The sequence below is a fragment of the Oncorhynchus gorbuscha genome, unplaced genomic scaffold (genome assembly GCF_021184085.1).
Source record: "Oncorhynchus gorbuscha isolate QuinsamMale2020 ecotype Even-year unplaced genomic scaffold, OgorEven_v1.0 Un_scaffold_2334, whole genome shotgun sequence".
Lineage (NCBI taxonomy): Eukaryota > Metazoa > Chordata > Actinopteri > Salmoniformes > Salmonidae > Oncorhynchus > Oncorhynchus gorbuscha.
In genome coordinates this window covers 54,886-70,992 of record NW_025746878.1, presented here as the reverse complement: position 1 = coordinate 70,992, position 16,107 = coordinate 54,886, and the positions used below count along the sequence as shown (strand labels likewise).

The 16,107-nt window shown below is 45.4% G+C and overlaps 1 pseudogene; it reads left to right on the top strand.

Moving 5' to 3' along the window:
• The first annotated feature begins 211 nt into the window (after nt 1-211).
• Nucleotides 212-16,107, top strand: part of LOC124025667 — a 59,596-nt pseudogene continuing 43,700 nt past the window's right edge.

Here is a 16,107-nt window from a genome sequence, read left to right as displayed (position 1 = left end):
CTGGGCATTGTAGTCCCGTTTGGTTACACTCTGAGCCGTATGAAATAGGGGGCCCGTTGTTCGAGAGCGTCAAAAACGACTTACTAATCTACCAAAAAAAAATCACTTTACATCATAAAAAAAATAAAAAATAATACTCATTATTATTTATAGATCAGCCACCCCTCCAAAAATGATACCCATGATACATTGCGGTCTTTGACCCCTGTATCCGACGTACACGGTCGAGAGCACTTCCGCTTCCGACTGCTGGTTGTTTTGAGGCGTGAAAGAGAGAAAAAGGAGCATTTCAACTACACAGTTAACTACGATTTAACACCATGGTAAGATCACTCACGAATTGTGATTATGTTAAATGTGTCATATCATTGGTAAACAGCATAGTTAAATATATATATATTTGTGTTTGTTGCAGTGTTTGCGATCAGTTAACATCAGCTGTAACGTTATTTCAAGCAGCTAGATACCATTTATATCTAGTTTTATTTTTCTTCCAGCTGGCCAACTATTCATGGGGTGTAAACTTATTCATTATGGAAACAGTTTATCTTTTTATTTTTATTTTAAAGAACACAAAAACCAAACAGGAAGGAATCTGTCCCAATAGATTCTCCCGTTTTGGAGGAAACACGGTTTGAAATGATTAATGGCAGTTAAATTAATAAATCACTAACTAGTCTGTTTCGGTTATGATAACCAGCTAACTAGTCTGTTTCGGGTATGATAACCAGCTAACTAGTCTGTTTCGGGTATGATAACCAGCTAACTAGTCTGTTTCGGTATGATAACCAGCTAACTAGTCTGTTTCGGTATGATAACCAGCTAACTAGTCTGTTTCGGTATGATAACTAGCTAACTAGTCTGTTTCGGGTATGATAACTAGCTAACCAGCTGGAGGACTAGTCTGTTTCGGTATGATAACTAGCTAACCAGCAGGAGGACTAGTCTGTTTCGGTATGATAACTAGCTAACCAGCAGGAGGACTAGTCTGTTTTGGTATGATAGCCAGCTAACCAGCAGGAGGACTAGTCTGTTTTGTTATGATAGCCAGCTAACCAGCAGGAGGACTAGTCTGTTTTGTTATGATAACTAGCTAACCAGCAGGAGGACTAGTCTGTTTTGTTATGATAACTAGCTAATCAGCTGGAGGACTAGTCTGTTTTGGTATGATAGCCAGCTAACCAGCAGGAGGACTAGTCTGTTTTGTTATGATAGCCAGCTAACCAGCAGGAGGACTAGTCTGTTTTGTTATGATAACTAGCTAACCAGCAGGAGGACTAGTCTGTTTTGTTATGATAACTAGCTAACCAGCTGGAGGACTAGTCTGTTTCGGTATGATAGCTAGCTAAGTCTCTACAGCTAAAAGCTAACCAACAGAAGGACTAGTCTGTTTTGTTATGATAGCTAGCTAAATCTCTACAGCTAAAAGCTAACCAGCAGGAGGACTAGTCTGTTTCAGTATGATAACTAGCAACCAGCTGGAGGACTAGTCTGTTTCGGTATGATAACTAGCTAACCAGCTGGAGGACTAGTCTGTTTTGGTATGATAGCTAGCTAACCAGCTGGAGGACTAGTCTGTTTTGGTATGATAGCTAGCTAACCAGCTGGAGGACTAGTCTGTTTTGGTATGATAGCTAGCTAACCAGCTGGAGGACTAGTCTGTTTTGGTATGATAGCTAGCTAACCAGCTGGAGGACTAGTCTGTTTTGGTATGATAGCTAGATAACCAGCTGGAGGACTAGTCTGTTTTGGTATGATAGCTAGCTAACCAGCTGGAGGACTAGTCTGTTTTGGTATGATAGCTAGCTAACCAGCTGGAGGACTAGTCTGTTTTGGTATGATAGCTAGCTAACCAGCTGGAGGACTAGTCTGTTTCGGTATGATAACTAGCTAACCAGCTGGAGGACTAGTCTGTTTCGGTATGATAACCAGCTGGAGGACTCGTCTGTTTCGGTATGATAACTAGCTAACCAGCTGGAGGACTAGTCTGTTTCGGTATACATTTACATTACATTTAAGTCATTTAGCAGACGCTCTTATCCAGAGCGACTTACAAATTGGTGCATTCACCTTATGACATCCAGTGGAACAGTCACTTTACAATAGTGCATCTAAATCTTTTAAGGGGGGTGAGAAGGATTACTTATCCTATCCTAGGTATTCCTTAAAGAGGTGGGGTTTCAGGTGTCTCTGGAAGGTGGTGATTGACTCCGCTGTCCTGGCGTCGTGAGGGAGTTTGTTCCACCATTGGGGGGCCGGAGCAGCGAACAGTTTTGACTGGGCTGAGCGGGAGCTGTACTTCCTCAGTGGTAGGGAGGCGAGCAGGCCAGAGGTGTATGAACGCAGTGCCCTTGTTTGGGTGTAGGGCCTGATCAGAGCCTGGAGGTACTGAGGTGCCGTTCCCCTCACAGCTCCGTAGGCAAGCACCATGGTCTTGTAGCGGATGCGAGCTTCAACTGGAAGCCAGTGGAGAGAGCGGAGGAGCGGGGTGACGTGAGAGAACTTGGGAAGGTTGAACACCAGACGGGCTGCGGCGTTCTGGATGAGTTGTAGGGGTTTAATGGCACAGGCAGGGAGCCCAGCCAACAGCGAGTTGCGGTAATCCAGACGGGAGATGACAAGTGCCTGGATTAGGACCTGCGCCGCTTCCTGTGTGAGGCAGGGTCGTACTCTGCGGATGTTGTAGAGCATGAACCTACAGGAACGGGCCACCGCCTTGATGTTGGTTGAGAACGACAGGGTGTTGTCCAGGATCACGCCAAGGTTCTTAGCGCTCTGGGAGGAGGACACAATGGAGTTGTCAACCGTGATGGCGAGATCATGGAACGGGCAGTCCTTCCCCGGGAGGAAGAGCAGCTCCGTCTTGCCGTATGATAGCTAGCTAAGTCTCTACAGCTAAAAGCTAACCAGCAGGAGGACTAGTCTGTTTTGTTATGATAGCCAGCTAACCAGCTGGAGGACTAGTCTGTTTTGTTATGATAGCTAGCTAAGTCTCTACAGCTAAAAGCTAACCAGCAGGAGGACTAGTCTGTTTTGTTATGATAACTAGCTAACCAGCAGGAGGACTAGTCTGTTTCGGTATGATAACTAGCCAATTTGTAAGTCGCTCTGGATAAGAGCGTCTGCTAAATGACTTAAATGTAAAATGTAAATGTAAGTCTCTACAGCTAAAAGCTCATCAGCAGGAGGACTAGTCTGTTTTGTTATGATAACTAGCTAACCAGCTGGAGGACTAGTCTGTTTCGGTATGATAGCCAGCTAACCAGCTGGAGGACTAGTCTGTTTTCGGTATGATAACTAGCTAACCAGCTGGAGAACTAGTCTGTTTCGGTATGATAACTAGCTAACCAGCTGGAGGACTAGTCTGTTTCGGTATGATAACTAGCTAACCAGCTGGAGGACTAGTCTGTTTTGGTATGATAGCTAGCTAAGTCTCTACAGCTAAGAGCTAACCAGCTAACTAGCTGGAGGACTAGTCTGTTTCGGTAATGATAACTAGCTAACCAGCTGCAGGACTAGTCTGTTTTGTTATGATAGCCAGCTAACCAGCTGGAGGACTAGTCTGTTTTGGTATGATAACTAGCTAACCAGCAGGAGGACTAGTCTGTTTTGTTATGATAACTAGCTAATCAGCTGGAGGACTAGTCTGTTTTGGTATGATAACTAGCTAACCAGCAGGAGGACTAGTCTGTTTTGTTATGATAACTAGCTAATCAGCTGGAGGACTAGTCTGTTTTGGTATGATAACTAGCTAACCAGCAGGAGGACTAGTCTGTTTTGTTATGATAACTAGCTAATCAGCTGGAGGACTAGTCTGTTTCGGTATGATAACTAGCTAACCAGCTGGAGGACTAGTCTGTTTCGGGTATGATAACAAGCTAACCAGCTGGAGGACTAGTCTGTTTCGGTATGATAGCTAGCTAAGTCTCTACAGCTAAAAGCTAACCAGCAGGAGGACTAGTCTGTTTTGTTATGATAGCCAGCTAACCAGCTGGAGGACTAGTCTGTTTTGTTATGATAGCTAGCTAAGTCTCTACAGCTAAAAGCTAACCAGCAGGAGGACTAGTCTGTTTTGGTATGATAACTAGCTAAGTCTCTACAGCTAAAAGCTAACCAGCTGGAGGACTAGTCTGTTTCTGGTATGATAACTAGCTAACCAGCTGGAGGACTAGTCTGTTTCGGGTATGATAATTAGCTAATTTGGTGATAATTTCCTACCTAGTTTACACATCATCATTGACCATTTGCACTAGATAACGTTTTATCTATTTGCATTCTCGTTAGGTAGCAGATACCAAACTATCAGTGTGTGAATCGTTGTCCATCACATATTTGGCCCAGTGCCCAGGAGTGAGTTAACATTGGTTCAGTATGCCTCTTTATGCTTCTCTCTCTCTTTCTGCTTCTCTCTCTCTTTCTGCTTCTCTCTCTCTTTCTGCTTCTCTCTCTCTTTCTGCTTCTCTCTCTCTTTCTGCTTCTCTCTCTCTTTCTGCTTCTCTCTCTCTTTCTGCTTCTCTTTCTCTTTCTGCTTCTCTCTTTCTTTCGGCTTCTCTCTTTCTTTCGGCTTCTCTCTTTCTTTCGGCTTCTCTCTCTCTCTCTGCTTCTCTCTCTCTCTTTGCTTCTCTCTCTCTCTTTCTGCTTCTCTCTCTCTCTTTCTGCTTCTCTCTCTCTCTCTCTTTCTGCTTCTCTCTCTCTCTCTCTTTCTGCTTCTCTCTCTCCCTTTCTGCTTCTCTCTCTCCCTTTCTGCTTCTCTCTCTCTCTTTCTCCGTCTCTCTTTCTGCTTCTCTCTCGTTCTGCTTCTCTCTTTCTTTCTGCTTCTCTCTCCCTTTCTGCTTCTGCCTCTCCCTTTCTGCTTCTCTCTCTCTCTTTCTGCTTCTCTCTCTCTCTTTCTCCGTCTCTCTCTCTCTGCTTCTCTCTCTCTTTCTACTTCTCTCTCTCTCTTTCTGCTTCTCTCTCTCTCTTTCTGCTTCTCTCTCTCTCTGCTTCTCTCTCTCTCTGCTTCTCTCTCTCTCTTTCTGCTTCTGCCTCTCCCTTTCTGCTTCTCTCTCTCTCTTTCTGCTTCTCTCTCTCTCTTTCTGCTTCTCTCTCTCTCTTTCTGCTTCTGCCTCTCTCTTTCTGCTTCTCTCTCTCTCTTTCTGCTTCTCTCTCTCTCTTTCTGCTTCTCTCTCTCTCTGCTTCTCTCTCTCTCTTTCTGCTTCTGCCTCTCCCTTTCTGCTTCTCTCTCTCTCTTTCTGCTTCTCTCTCTCTCTTTCTGCTTCTGCCTCTCCCTTTCTGCTTCTCTCTCTCTCTTTCTGCTTCTCTCTCTCTCTTTCTGCTTCTGCCTCTCCCTTTCTGCTTCTCTCTCTCTCTTTTTGCTTCTCTCTCTCTCTTTCTGCTTCTCTCTCTCTCTTTTTGCTTCTCTCTCTCTCTTTTTGCTTCTCTCTCTCTTTCTACTTCTCTCTCTCTCTTTTTGCTTCTCTCTCTCTCTTTCTCCGTCTCTCTCTCTCTGCTTCTGCCTCTCCCTTTCTGCTTCTCTCTCTCTCTTTCTGCTTCTCTCTCTCTCTTTCTGCTTCTGCCTCTCCCTTTCTGCTTCTCTCTTTCTTTCTGCTTCTCTCTCTCTTTCTGCTTCTGCCTCTCCCTTTCTGCTTCTCTCTCTCTCTTTCTGCTTCTCTCTCTCTCTCTCTTTCTCCGTCTCTCTCTCTGCTTCTCTCTCTCTTTCTACTTCTCTCTCTCTCTTTTTGCTTCTCTCTCTCTTTCTACTTCTCTCTCTCTCTTTTTGCTTCTCTCTCTCTCTTTCTGCTTCTCTCTCTCTTTCTACTTCTCTCTCTCTCTTTTTGCTTCTCTCTCTCTTTCTGCTTCTCTCTCTCTCTTTTTGCTTCTCTCTCTCTCTTTTTGCTTCTCTCTCTCTTTTTGCTTCTCTCTCTCTCTTTCTGCTTCTGCCTCTCCCTTTCTGCTTCTCTCTCTCTCTTTCTGCTTCTCTCTCTCTCTTTCTGCTTCTGCCTCTCCCTTTCTGCTTCTCTCTTTCTTTCTGCTTCTCTCTCTCTTTCTGCTTCTGCCTCTCCCTTTCTGCTTCTCTCTCTCTCTTTCTGCTTCTCTCTCTCTCTTTCTCCGTCTCTCTCTCTCTGCTTCTCTCTCTCTTTCTACTTCTCTCTCTCTCTTTTTGCTTCTCTCTCTCTCTTTCTACTTCTCTCTCTCTCTTTTTGCTTCTCTCTCTCTTTCTGCCTCTCTCCCTCTCTCTCTGACAGGGGGGGTGGGACCCCTCACGTATTCCCTACGATTAGTGGTCCCGGGCAGTTTTTATTGGCTGATTCGGTATGCTATGACCATGTGAGGTGACTGTCTGCATGCCTTTCTGTTTACATCATGAGTTTAGAGAGGAGCAGATGGTCGAGAGAAACACTGCTCTGGTCTCTGTGGACTTGGTCCTCTTGTTACACGTTTCTTTTCTCATTAGGACTGCTTGGACTGAGGGGTTTATGTGCAGATAGAAGTCTGTTTTTACACTGGCCAGGAAGGCGTTGGTATGTATGTCATGTGTAGCTAGCACAGAGTTGTTGATCATTGATAGTTGTTGGACAGGTTCACGTGTTCAGGTGAAAGTAGGCCGTGTTGTCGTCAGTCTGATCTCAGATAGTCACCTGTTGGTCTGATCTCAGATGGTCACCTGTTGGTCTGATCTCAGATGGTCACCTGTTGGTCTGATCTCAGATGGTCACCTGTTGGTCTGATCTCAGATGGTCACCTGTTGGTCTGATCTCAGATGGTCACCTGTTGGTCTGATCTCAGATGGTCACCTGTTGGTCTGATCTCAGATGGTCACCTGTTGGTCTCATCTCAGATGGTCTCCTGTTGGTCTGATCTCAGACCTGTTGGTCTCATCTCAGACCTGTTGGTCTGATCTCAGACCTGTTGGTCTGATCTCAGATGGTCACCTGTTGGTCTGGTAACCTGTTGGTCTGATCTCAGATGGTCACCTGTTGGTCTGATCTCAGACCTGTTGGTCTGATCTCAGATGGTCACCTGTTGGTTCTGATCTCAGATGGTCACCTGTTGATCTGATTTCAGATGGTCACCTGTTGGTCTGATTTCAGATGGTCACCTGTTGGTCTGATTTCAGATGGTCACCTGTTGGTCTGATCTCAGATGGTCACCTGCTGGTCTGATCTCAGATGGTATCTCAGATGGTCACCTGTTGGTCTGATCTCAGATGGTCACCTGTTGGTCTGATCTCAGATGGTCACCTGTTGGTCTGATCTCAGATGGTCACCTGTTGGTCTGATCTCAGACCTGTTGGGTCTGATCTCAGACCTGTTGGTTCTGATCTCAGACCTGTTGGTTCTGATCTCAGATGGTCACCTGTTGATCTGATCTCAGATGGTCACCTGTTGGTCTGATCTCAGATGGTCACCTGTTGGTCTGATCTCAGATGGTCACCTGTTGGTCTGATCTCAGATGGTCACCTGTTGGTCTGATCTCAGATGGTCACCTGTTGGTCTGATCTCAGATGGTCACCTGTTGGTCTGGTAACCTGTTGGTCTGATCTCAGATGGTCACCTGTTGGTTCTGATCTCAGATGGTAACCTGTTGGTCTGATCTCAGATGGTCACCTGTTGGTCTGATCTCAGATGGTCACCTGTTGGTCTGATCTCAGATGGTCACCTGTTGGTCTGATCTCAGATGGTCACCTGTTGGTCTGATCTCAGATGGTCACCTGTTGGTCTGATCTCAGATGGTCACCTGTTGGTCTGATCTCAGATGGTCACCTGTTGGTCTGATCTCAGATGGTCACCTGTTGGTCTGATCTCAGATGGTCACCTGTTGGTCTGATCTCAGATGGTCACCTGTTGGTCTGATCTCAGATGGTCACCTGTTGGTCTGATCTCAGATGGTCACCTGTTGGTCTCATCTCAGATGGTCACCTGTTGGTCTCATCTCAGATGGTCACCTGTTGGTCTGATCTCAGACCTGTTGGTCTGATCTCAGACCTGTTGGTCTGATCTCAGATGGTCACCTGTTGGTCTGGTAACCTGTTGGTCTGGTAACCTGTTGGTCTGATCTCAGATGGTCACCTGTTGGTCTGATCTCAGACCTGTTGGTCTGATCTCAGACCTGTTGGTCTGATCTCAGACCTGTTGGTCTGATCTCAGACCTGTTGGTCTGATCTCAGATGGTCACCTGTTGGTCTGGTAACCTGTTGGTCTGATCTCAGATGGTCACCTGTTGGTCTGATCTCAGATGGTCACCTGTTGGTCTGGTAACCTGTTGGTCTGATCTCAGATGGTCACCTGTTGGTCTGATCTCAGATGGTCACCTGTTGGTCTGATCTCAGATGGTCACCTGTTGGTCTGATCTCAGATGGTCACCTGTTGGTCTGATCTCAGACCTGTTGGTTCTGATCTCAGATGGTCACCTGTTGGTTCTGATCTCAGATGGTCACCTGTTGGTCTGATCTCAGATGGTCACCTGTTGGTCTGATCTCAGACCTGTTGGTTCTGATCTCAGATGGTCACCTGTTGGTCTGATCTCAGACCTGTTGGTCTGATCTCAGATGGTCACCTGTTGGTCTGATCTCAGATGGTAACCTGTTGGTCTGATCTCAGATGGTCACCTGTTGGTCTGATCTCAGATGGTCACCTGTTGGTCTGATCTCAGACCTGTTGGTTCTGATCTCAGACCTGTTGGTCTGATCTCAGACCTGTTGGTCTGATCTCAGACCTGTTGGTCTGATCTCAGATGGTCACCTGTTGGTCTGGTAACCTGTTGGTCTGATCTCAGATGGTCACCTGTTGGTCTGATCTCAGACCTGTTGGTCTGATCTCAGATGGTCACCTGTTGGTCTGATCTCAGATGGTCACCTGTTGGTCTGATCTCAGATGGTCACCTGTTGGTCTGATCTCAGACCTGTTGGGTCTGATCTCAGACCTGTTGGGTCTGATCTCAGACCTGTTGGGTCTGATTTCAGATGGTCACCTGTTGGGTCTGATTTCAGATGGTCACCTGTTGGTCTGATCTCAGATGGTCACCTGTTGGTCTGATCTCAGATGGTCACCTGTTGGTCTGATCTCAGATGGTAACCTGTTGGTCTGATCTCAGATGGTCACCTGTTGGTCTGATTTCAGATGGTCACCTGTTGGTCTGATCTCAGATGGTCACCTGTTGGTCTGATTTCAGATGGTCACCTGTTGGTCTGATCTCAGATGGTCACCTGCTGGTCTGATCTCAGATGGTATCTCAGATGGTCACCTGTTGGTCTGATCTCAGATGGTCACCTGTTGGTCTGATCTCAGATGGTCACCTGTTGGTCTGATCTCAGATGGTCACCTGTTGGTCTGATCTCAGACCTGTTGGTCTGATCTCAGACCTGTTGGTCTGATCTCAGATGGTCACCTGTTGGTCTGGTAACCTGTTGGTCTGATCTCAGATGGTCACCTGTTGGTCTGATCTCAGATGGTCACCTGTTGGTCTGATCTCAGATGGTAACCTGTTGGTCTGATCTCAGATGGTAACCTGTTGGTCTGATCTCAGATGGTCACCTGTTGGTCTGATCTCAGATGGTCACCCGTTGGTCTGAGATTAAGGTCAATTGGTTTGTCATTTGTTGAGGCTGTGTCCAGTGTGTGGGTTCCCCTGACCTCCTGTACCACCCCCCAACCCCCAGACTGTAGAGGCTGTGTCCAGTGTGTGGGTTCCCCTGACCTCTGACCTCCTGTACCCCCCAGGCTGTAGAGGGTTGTGGGTTGTGAGCAGCAGTGAGTGTCCTCTACTCCAGCACCTCCAGAGCACCAGCAGCAGCCTGCCACCCATCCAGACATCTCAACCCCCCCCTCCCTCAGCCAGACCCCCCCCAGCGGGGTGACAACCCACCAGCATGGAGGCCTCCTTCGGCCCCACCTTCTCAGCCGTGGTTCCTGGAGCTAAAAGTGAGTCCACCTCAGGAAAACCTCTGTCAGGGAAAAACTCTGATAAGGAATCATGTCAGCAACATCCTGGAAGTGTAACCTCAGACAAAGCCCTAGGTCAGACGTAGAAATATATAATCTAGATTCTATGGTGTCAGTTTAACCTCAGACAAAGCCCCAGTTCAGACGTAGAAATATATCATCTAGATTCTATGGTGTCAGTGTAACCTAAGAACAAAGCCCTAGGTCAGACGTAGAAATATATCATCTAGATTCTATGGTGTCAGTTTAACCTCAGACAAAGCCCCAGGTCAGACGTAGAAATATATCATCTAGATTCTATGGTGTCAGTGTAACCTAAGAACAAAGCCCTAGGTCAGACGTAGAAATATATCATCTAGATTCTATGGTGTCAGTGTAACCTAAGAACAAAGCCCTAGGTCAGATGTAGAAATATATAATCTAGATCCTATGGTGTCAGTGTAACCTAAGAACAAAGCCCTAGGTCAGATGTAGAAATATATAATCTAGATTCTATGGTGTCAGTGTAACCTAAGAACTAAGCCCTAGGTCAGATGTAGAAATATATAATCTAGATTCTATGGTGTCAGTTTAACCTCAGACAAAGCCATAGGTGTGTCAAACGTAGAAATATATAATCTAGATTCTATGGTGTCAGTTTAACCTCACTGACTAAGCCCTAGGTCAGACGTAGAAATATATCATCTAGATTCTATGGTGTCAGTTTAACCTCAGACAAAGCCCCAGGTCAGATGTAGAAATATATAATCTAGATTATATGGTGTCAGTTTAGCCTCACTGACTAAGCCATAGGTCAGACGTAGAAATATATAATCTAGATTCTATGGTGTCAGTTTAACCTCACTGACTAAGCCCCAGGTCAGACGTAGAAATATATCATCTAGATTCTATGGTGTCAGTTTAACCTCAGACAAAGCCCCAGGTCAGATGTAGAAATATATCATCTAGATTCTATGGTGTCAGTTTAACCTCAGACAAAGCCCTAGGTCAGACATAGAAATATATAATCTAGATTCTATGGTGTCAGTGTAACCTCACTGACTAAGCCCTTGGTGTGTCAGACATAGAATCTAGGTTATATATTTCTATGTCTGACACACAAAGGGCTTAGTCAGTGAGGTTACACTGACACCATAGAATCTAGGTTATATATTTCTATGGTGTCAGTGTAACCTCACTGACTAAGCCCTTGGTGTGTCGGAGACAGAAATATATAATCTAGATTATATGGTGTCAGTGTAACCTCACTGACTAAGCCCTAGGTCAGACGTATAAATATATAATCTAGATTCTATTGTGTCAGTTTAACCTCAGACAAAGCCCTTGGTGTGTCAGAGACAGAAATGTAATCGAAACTCTAGATTATGTCTGACACACCAAGGGTTTAGTCTGAGGTTAAACTGACACCATAGAATCTAGTTTTTAGATTACATTTCTATGGTGTCAGTTTAACCTCACTCACTAAGCCATAGGTGTCAGACATAGAAATATATAATCTAGATTCTATGGTGTCAGCGATTTATTGTGGTAACTTCCTAGTGATTTTAAGGTCACTATGGTAACTGTATGGTACCTAAAATATGGTTAAACTATAAGATGACTAAGGGTAACCCCAGACTCTCTCTCCACTCCGTGTTCATCTTAGTTTAATAAGGTCACTATGGTAACTGAATGGTTCCTAAATATGGTTAAGTTAAACTATAAGATGACTAAGGGTAACCCCAGACTCTCTCTCTGTTTCAGCGGAAGCCTCCGGTACCTACAAGCAGCACCGCCGTACCCCCTCCTCCTCCAGTACCCTCACATACTCGCCACGAGACGACGAGGATGGCATGGTACACACACTACACACTACACACTACACACTACACACTACACACACACTACACACACACTACACACTACACACACACTACACACTACACACTACACACACACTACACACACACACACACACACACACTACACACACACACACACACTGATTTAGCTCATGTTCTCTTTGTGTTCTATAGAAATATAATGTATAGAAAATGTGATTTATTTCAAATGAAGTTTATTTGACTGGTTCATAGTTCAATAATTTTTTTATTTCACCTTTATTTAACCAGGTAGGCAAGTTGAGAACAAGTTCTCATTTACAATTGCGACCTGGCCAATATAAAGCAAAGCAGTTCGACAGATACAACGACACAGAGTTACACATGGAGTAAAACAAACATACAGTCAATAATACAGTGTAAACAAGTCTATATACGATGTGAGTAAATGAGGTGAGAAGGGAGGTAAAGGCAAAAAAGGCCATGGTGGCGAAGTAAATACAATATAGCAAGTAAAACACTGGAATGGTAGTTTTGCAATGGAAGAATGTGCAAAGTAGACATAAAAATAATGGGGTGCAAAGGAGCAAAATAAATAAATTAATTAAATACAGTTGGGAAAGAGGTAGTTGTTTGGGCTAAATTATAGGTGGGCTATGTACAGGGGCAGTAATCTGTAAGATGCTCTGACAGTTGGTGCTTAAAGCTAGTGAGGGAGATAAGTGTTTCCAGTTTCAGAGATTTTTGCAGTTCGTTCCAGTCACTGGCAGCAGAGAACTGGAAGGAGAGGCGGCCAAAGAAAGAATTGGTTTTGGGGGTGACCAGAGAGATATACCTGCTGGAGCGTGTGCTACAGGTGGGAGATGCTATGGTGGCCAGCGAGCTGAGATAAGGGGGGACTTTACCTAGCAGGGTCTTGTAGATGACATGGAGCCAGTGGGTTTGGCGACGAGTATGAAGCGAGGGCCAGCCAACGAGAGCGTACAGGTCGCAATGGTGGGTAGTATATGGGGCTTTGGTGACAAAACGGATTGCACTGTGATAGACTGCATCCAATTTGTTGAGTAGGGTATTGGAGGCTATTTTGTAAATGACATCGCCAAAGTGGAGGATTGGTAGGATGGTCAGTTTTACAAGGGTATGTTTGGCAGCATGAGTGAAGGATGCTTTGTTGCGAAATAGGAAGCCAATTCTAGATTTAACTTTGGATTGGAGATGTTTGATATGGGTCTGGAAGGAGAGTTTACAGTCTAACCAGACACCTAAGTATTTGTAGTTGTCCACGTATTCTAAGTCAGAGCCGTCCAGAGTAGTGATGTTGGACAGGCGGGTAGGTGCAGGCAGTGATCGGTTGAAGAGCATGGATTTAGTTTTACTTGTATTTAAGAGCAATTGGAGGCCACCGAAGGAGAGTTGTATGGCATTGAAGCTTGCCTGGAGGGTTGTTTAACACAGTGTCCAAAGAAGGGCCGGAAGTATACAGAATGGTGTCGTCTGCGTAGAGGTGGATCAGGGACTCACCAGCAGCAAGAGCGACCTCATTGATGTATACAGATAAGAGAGTCGGTCCAAGAATTGAACCCTGTGGCACCCCCATAGAGACTGCCAGAGGTCCGGACAGCAGACCCTCCGATTTGACACACTGAACTCTATCAGAGAAGTAGTTGGTGAACCAGGCGAGGCAATCATTTGATAAACCAAGGCTGTCGAGTCTGCCGATGAGGATGTGGTGGTTGACAGAATTGAAAGCCTTGGCCAGATCAATGAATACGGCTGCACAGTAATGTTTCTTATCGATGGCGGTTAAGATATCGTTTAGGACCTTGAGCGTGGCTGAGGTGCACCCATGACCAGCTCTGAAACCAGATTGCATAGCAGAGAAGGTATGGTTAGATTCGAAATGGTCGGTAATCTGTTTGTTGACTTGGCTTTCGAAGACCTTAGAAAGGCATGGTAGGATAGATATAGGTCTGTAGCAGTTTGGGTCAAGAGTGTCCCCCCCTTTGTTGAGGGGGATGACCGCAGCTGCTTTCCAATCTTTGGGAATCTCAGACGACACGAAAGAGAGGTTGAACAGGCTAGTAATAGGGGTGGCAACAATTTCGGCAGATAATTTTAGAAAGAAAGGGTCCAGATTGTCTAGCCCGGCTGATTTGTAGGGGTCCAGATTTTTCAGCTCTTTCAGAACATCAGCAGAGTGGATTTGGGAGAAGGAGAAATGGGGAAGGCTTGGGCGAGTTGCTGTTGGGGGTGCAGTGCTGTTGACCGGGGTAGGAGTAGCCAGGTGGAAAGCATGGCCAGCCGTAGAAAAATGCTTATTGAAATTCTCAATTATGGTGGATTTATCAGTGGTGACAGTGTTTCCTATCTTCAGTGCAGTGGGTAGCTGGGAGGAGGTGTTCTTATTCTCCATGGACTTTACAGTGTCCCAGAACTTTTTTGAGTTAGTGTTGCAGGAAGCAAATTTCTGCTTGAAAAAGCTAGCCTTGGCTTTTCTAACTGCCTGTGTATAACGGTTTCTAGCTTCCCTGAATAGCTGCATATCACGGGGGCTGTTCGATGCTAATGCAGAACGCCATAGGATGTTTTTGTGTTGGTTAAGGGCAGTCAGGTCTGGGGAGAACCAAGGGCTATATCTGTTCCTGGTTCTAAATTTCTTGAATGGGCATGTTTATTTAAGATGGTTAGGAAGGCATTTAAAAAAAATATCCAGGCATCCTCTACTGACGGGATGAGATCAATATCCTTCCAGGATACCCCGGCCAGGTCGATTAGAAAGGCCTGCTCGCTGAAGTGTTTCAAGGAGCGTTTTACAGTGATGAGTGGAGGTCGTTTGACCGCTGACCCATTACGGATGCAGGCAATGAGGCAGTGATCGTTGAGATCTTGGTTGAAGACAGCAGAGGTGTATTTAGAGGGGAAGTTGGTTAGGATGATATCTATGAGGGTGCCCGTGTTTAAGGCTTTGGGGGGGTACCTGGTAGGTTCATTGATAATTTGAGTGAGATTGAGGGCATCAAGTTTAGATTGTAGGATGGCTGGGGTGTTAAGCATGTTCCAGTTTAGGTCGCCTAGCAGCACGAGCTCTGAAGATAGATGGAGGCAATCAGTTCACATATGGTGTCCAGAGCACAGCTGGGGGCAGAGGGTGGTCTATAGCAGGCGGCAACGGTGAGAGACTTGTTTTTAGAGAGGTGGATTTTTAGAAGTAGAAGTTCAAATTGTTTGGGTACAGACCTGGATAGTAGGACATAACTCTGCAGGCTATCTTTGCAGTAGATTGCAACACCGCCCCCTTTGGCAGTTCTATCTTGTCTGTAAATGTTGTAATTTGGAATTAAAATTTCAGAATTTTTGGTGGTCTTCCTAAGCCAGGATTCAGACACAGCTAGAACATCCGGGTTGGCAGAGTGTGCTAAAGCAGTGAATAGAACAAACTTAGGGAGGAGGCTTCTAATGTTAACATGCATGAAACCATGGCTATTACGGTTACAGAAGTCATCAAAAGAGAGCGCCTGGGGAATAGGAGTGGAGCTAGGCATTGCAGGGCCTGGATTCACCTCTACATCGCCAGAGGAACATAGGGTGAGAAGAATAAGGGTACGGCTAAAAGCAATAAGAATTGGTCGTCTATAGCGTCTGGAACAGAGAGTAAAAGGAGGTTTCTGGGGGCGATAAAATAGCATCAAGGTATAATGTACAGACAAAGGTATGGTAGGATGTGAATACAGTGGAGGTAAACCTAGGTATTGAGTGATGAAGAGAGAGATATTGTCTCTAGAAACATCATTGAAACCAGGAGATGTCATTGCATGTGTGGGTGGTGGAACTAATAAATTGGATAATGTATAGTGAGCAGGACTAGAGGCTCTACAGTGAAATAAGCCAATAAACACTAACCAGAACAGCAATGGACAAGACATATTGACATTAAGGAGAGGCATCCTTAGTCGAGTGATCAAAAGAGTCCAGAGAGTGGAGTGGTTGGTTTCGGGGTCAAGGCGATTTAGACAGCTAGCCAGGACATCGGTAGCAAGCTAGCATAGGAAGGGGGTCTGTTGTTAGCCACCTCTTGCGTTCCGTCAGTAGATTAGTGGGGTTCCGTGTGGTAGAGGGAATTAGTCCAAATCACACAACAACAAAAATAAAATAAAAACAATAGATATAGTTATAGAGGCCCAAGAATAAACATAATAATAATAATAAAAATAAATAAATTGTCCGATTGTCTATTCTGAGAGCTGCCGGTAAGACCGCTAACGGTTAGCAGGCCGCAGATGGGCGTTCAGGTAACGTCGCGACGGAGGAGCCAGCCGGATCTCCTTCGGGTAGACAACGTCGGCAGTCCAGTTGTGAAGGCCCGGTGG